The following is a 5627-nucleotide window of genomic DNA, read 5'->3' as shown; positions in this document are numbered from 1 at the left end:
ACTTTATTGTCAGATTTTCGCTAAGTTTGGCAGAATAAATCTTTATAAAACAACTTACTATAGTTAAATCTATCCTCTTATTTATACTTTGGTTGCTCTGCTACCACCCACCATGAAAGCTGGAACACCCACTAGTGGGTGGTAGGGACCAGGTTGACTGCCACCGATAGCAAAAGGAGAGAAACTGATTAAAGAGAGTGGGTAAACCACAGAACGAAGTTCTTAAGCAGCAAAGCAAGATGATACTGAGCTGAAGTAAAAAGACACCATTCACAAGTGAAACCACACTTTCTCCTTTGTATTAAGAAGAATGACAAAAGGTAAGGACAGATGCAGGCAGGCTGGAGGCTTTGATGATGGAAGCTGAGGGAAGCTGAAGGACTGCCCATCTGACTGTGTCTATTTTCTTAGTGAAAATGGAGGACAGACATGTGGAGGCCAGGGAGGAGGCTATTAGGGTAGAAATATTAAGAAAGTGATGAAGAATTTTTCTAAAGGTTGGAAAGGGAATTTTTACAGAAAATTCATAGACATAATTTCTAACTAACCTAAGTCAGTTGGGTTAGTTACAAATGGGTTAACTTTAGTAAATAGTAGTGGGCACCAGTAGTTGAAAGTGGGTGAGAGTTTGCTGGTCCACTACAGCCTTATTACCTAAGGTTTTATTAAAAGAAAGACTCAGACAAAAATCTCCCACACACACTGATCATTAAGTTAACATTTATCAGTAAACAGACCCACATAGGCCATATAGCCTGTTCTGTAAACCCAGTGAAATCCCTTTTTAGTGCCTCAAGCATGCCTTATGTGAAAGGTTCCTTTGGGATGATGTGACAACAATCTAGAGCAGGGGTCCCCAAACTTTTTACACAGGGGGCCAGTTCACTGTCCCTCAGACCATTGGAGGGCCGGACTATAAAAAAAAAACCTATGAACAAATCCCTATGCACACTGCACATATCTTATTTTAAAGTAAAAAAAACAAAACGGGAACAAATACAATATTTAAAATAAAGAACAAGTAAATTTAAATCAACAAACTGACCAGTATTTCAATGGGAACTATGGGCCTGCTTTTGGCTAATGAGATGGTCAATGTGCTTCTCTCACTGACCACCAATGAAAGAGGTGCCCCTTCCGGAAGTGTGGCGGGGGCGGATAAATGGCCTCAGGGGGCCACATGCGGCCCGCGGGGCCGTAGTTTGGGGACCCCTGATCTAAAGGCAGAATTCGCTTAGCCTAAGGGTCATCAGCAAGCCAACCAGAATCCTCCAGAGATGGCTGGGCACAGGACTATTGGGAATTAAGGTTACAACTTAATTCTAATGGTGAAAGACAATTTAACAGATTAATGCCAAGGCAGAGTTGTTCTAGAATGTTTTAGTTAATCCACAAATTTTATCTATCACTAATCTCACTAAGGAGTGCCCATTTCTAACATCCATTATCTAATTAACAAGCCACTAATTTGACCAGTGAATATTAATCTCTAGCCTTCATTATGCTAGTATTTTTAAATTTAGTATTAATTTGAATTAAAGATTATTGAAGACGGTGGTAGCTATCTCTGGGGAGTAAGTTTTTTTGTTAAATATTGATCTTCCCCCTCTGTCCTTCTAGAGTAGGTATTTTGACCTGGCAATTGACCATACCTAGAGTACTATAGCTCATACTCACACAGGCAAACACACATACAAACTCATGTGCACATATGAATGCCTATGCAAAAATATTTTTAAGTAAAATATAGACATTATCTATAAAATAAGATACAGATGTTGCTGAATTCTCACTTGAGATTTCAGGTCACAAGTTTCACTCAATATTTCTACTGACAGTTACTCCGTGTGGAATCCTAACTTGATCTAATCAGAGACTAGACTTAAATTATGATTAGCTATGAGAGGTTAAGAACTCCTTAGCCTGTAGCCTGCCTAAGCTTCAGTTTCCTCCCATGCAAAATGATAATAGTATCTCTTTAATGTGGACAATATATGAATAAACTGAATAAATTCACCCAATGTTTGTCATTATGGTTAGAGTGTTTTGACTAACTGTTTTGGGCTGGTATGATCAATTTTGAAAAGTATTGAACTGGTAACAATTCATATTCTCTGTGTGCATGGTATCACTTTCAGAATGTAAGCTGATCCAGGGCAAATGTCTGTGTTTCATGCTCTAAAACTCCTTTGAGTCCCAGAAAACTGAAGCAATTCTGGAAACTTCCTTTTAGGATAAGTGTTTATTAGGTAGATAGAGTACCTGCTACTGAGAATCTCATGCTAGGAAGTATTTCTCTATCTCCCTCTTTCTTTCTCTCTTTCTCCTTCTCTCTCCCTCTCTCCTTCTCTCTCCCTTTCTCTTTCTCCCTCCCCACTCTGCACCTTGAACTCTGCTAAAAAAAGTAAGTCTAACCAATGCCTCTTGCTCTGCCTATAAACAATCCTTTTAAAAATAATATGCTTTGGCCCAGCTAGCTTGTCAAACTAATTCTCTCTCATCTTTCACTGTTAAGCTACATAAATAAAAGAACTCTCACTGTCTCTTTTCCACTGCCCAATTATGCTGTGATGTACTCCAAGCTGACTTCCTTCCCCATTATGGTACTGACATGCTCTCCCAAAGGTCATAGATTTCTCCTATCCCAGATCCATTAGCATTTCCTCAGCACTCATCTTCTTGATTCTTTTTGTAGCCCTTAATCCTGCTGACCATTCATTCTTCCACGCCGTGTGTCTCAGTGTTCAGGCAATGAGCACTGGAAGAATTCAGACCTCTAAAATCTTTCAGTGGCATCATTTACACTGAGTTTATTGTCTATAAAAATCAAGTCATTAATGGAAGTGCAAAGTTTATTATGACTTTATATAAAAAGAAATACATGTAACTTGCTGACACAAAACATAACTTTCTGATTCTCTTAGCAGCCTGTCTTTGTGCTAATAATTATTTGAAAACACTGCTGGCAACCAAGGGGATACTGTAAAGTGGGAGGGTGGCATTTCTGCCCCCAGGTGGCCATGTGTGGAGATGGTCCCGTGTGGCCTTGGCATCTCTCTAGAGCATGAGCTAGAGCAAGAGCACCCACTACAGCTGGTTCTCTGGGGGCCTAGCGACCTTCCCATTCCAGGCATCACCAGAGGGACCATAATGGACCTGACCTTAGTGCCTACCTTTTCAACACTCACCACCATTACAAAAGCCAATAGGATCAATACGAACATCACTGCAGGATGCCCTCCTCCTCCAGCATCGTTGCCCCCCATCAGCACCTTGCACCTTGCACCTCTCTGACTCTGCCATCTCCAGCCACTCCCCCACTCGGAGTCCAGCCCATCCCTGAGCTCTACCTCCTAGATGTCCAAGGATGAAAAGGAGCTGGAGCCATTGGCATTTGCTGAGCAGACCTTGGTGGAGCACTGTAGCCAGCTCTGTGGCAGGGTGATCACCACACGAGAGCACAGGTTCTATCAGAGATGCACCAAGAAGTCATAGGAGTGTTCCATGGACAATGCCAAGCTGATGGGCATGGTAAATAACATTGCAGTGGCTAAGCAGTTCCAGAAGCTCTTCATTCACTGCAGCCATGGTATCTGGGCGATAGGGGCTGAGAAGCTCACCATCTTTGGGGTAGACCCCAGAAGGTGCCTTTCACCATCGTGCTCAGCAGCCAGAAGGACCACGAGGATAGCTGTGACTACAAGCCTGTGCAGTCCCCCAACAGCCCCAGCCTCCCAGCCCTCCTCAGGATGAACCTAGAGGCCTAGCTCAAGGAGTGCAAGCACAGCAAGTGTCCCATTCCAAGTAGGGGTTCAATTCACTGGGAACCAGGACACACAGGAGAGGTACCTACAGACATGCCACTTGGACAGCCTGAAGGATTTCCTGCAGCAGTCAACAGCTTCCACAAGATGCGTGTGGCACTGGCCCATAAAGACCAAAAGATTGCTTTTCTGCACTCCATGCTGGGCAAGTTCACAAAAATATTGACCATCTGGAGAAGAGCCCTGAGCTCAAGTCTGATATCCTGGACAAAAACAGAACAGGCTTAGTGAGGACCTCATAAAGTTCCAGCGGGATGTATGCATGTAGAAAGAGGAGCTGTCCCACATCAATACACAGCTAACATGGGTATCCTAGGATCCTATGACCCTCAGCAGATCTTTAAGTGCAAAGGAACCTTCATGAGCCACCAGAGCCCCGTCATCTACTCCATGAGTGATCTGCTTTTCAACAGCTCCTTGGACAAGTGCATAAAGGTACGGGATGCCTATACCACCTACAAATGCCAGAAGATACTGGAGGGTCATAATGCATTGTGCTAGTGTTCTCCATCCAGGGTTAGAGCTCTGTGTGGCTCAGCATAGTGTCCCATCACGTGGGACATCCAGAACCAGCATAAAGTGAACATGATCTGGGTCCAGACAACTGGAGTGCACACTTATCTCCTCGCATACTATACTCTTCAGGAACTCCCTGAGGCACCAACGTCTGGGACATGGTGTACACTGAGCTGAAGTTGAAGAAGGAGCTCATTGGCCTTAACTACTGGGTGTAGGCCCTGGTGGCCACCCAAAGCTACCTGTACAGAGGCTCCTACAAGTCAATCAAGATCCAGGACATCTGGACCCTCTACTGCATTCATATCTAGCTAATAGAAGTAGCAGTGTCTACTCTTTCACCATAAGAAATCACATTGTCTGGAGCACCCAGGAGAAATTTATCCACTTGTGCGACATCAAGCCCAAGTAACAGACACTGATAGGCTATGTTGGCAGTCATCTTGATGCCAGACCAGAACAAAGTCTTCAGCATGACCTACAGCCCCCAGGGTCTGGAGTACAAACAACATGATCTGCATGCAGCCCCTGTGCATCACAAGGGCAGTGTGACTGGGCTGGCTGTGTCCCAGGCCAGCTCTTCACAGGGGTTGTGGACAGCACTGTGAAAGTTTGGACTTGCAACAGAGAGCCCAGGTTGGACCCACCCAAGAGGAGACAGGATGACCATACAGTTAGCCTCTGCCTGCCCTGTGGGACAGGTGAGCAGGCTCATCCAGCCAGGCAGTGCCCTCCTGCCCTCTGCCCAGCAAGCCTCCTTCAGCTTGGCCCTGCCATTGCCGCTTCCGGGAAAACGCTTAGCCCTGCTTTCTGGGCACCAGATACAAGTCTGGCCTGGCCTGCTCTCCAGCCAGCCCCACCCTAGATGGGCCTTTTGACTCATCATTTTTACTGTTCTTAGACTGAATATGTCATATTTCCCCATGTATAAGACGATCCCATGTATAAGACGCACCTTAATTTGGGGACCCAAAATTTGGGGAAAAAAATGAATTACAGACAGTTATTGAACTCAAGTTTTATTCATCATAAAATTCATATACCTCCTCATCACTGTCAAAACTCCCATCCATTAACATGTCCTCATCTGTGTCTGATGACGAATCACTGTCTTCAACAATGAGCGCAAAAACAGGCATGAAAAAGCGAGAAATGCAAGTAAAAAAATCTACAACCACAGTATAAGATGCACCCAGTTTTTAGACCCCAAATTTTTCGAAAAAATGTGCATCTTTATACATGGAGAAATATGGTATATTTGATTACTTCCTGATTGAAATAAAAGCT

At 44.1% G+C, this 5627-nt stretch overlaps 1 pseudogene; it reads left to right on the top strand.

Annotated features, from left to right (window-relative positions):
* Positions 1-3030: 3030 nt before the first annotated feature.
* Positions 3031-5205, top strand: LOC136319209 (E3 ubiquitin-protein ligase TRAF7 pseudogene; annotated as a pseudogene).
* The last annotated feature ends 422 nt before the right edge of the window (positions 5206-5627 follow it).

This window comes from Saccopteryx bilineata, chromosome 1, assembly GCF_036850765.1.
Source record: "Saccopteryx bilineata isolate mSacBil1 chromosome 1, mSacBil1_pri_phased_curated, whole genome shotgun sequence".
NCBI lineage: Eukaryota > Metazoa > Chordata > Mammalia > Chiroptera > Emballonuridae > Saccopteryx > Saccopteryx bilineata.
This window is presented reverse-complemented; position numbering and strand designations above follow the sequence as displayed.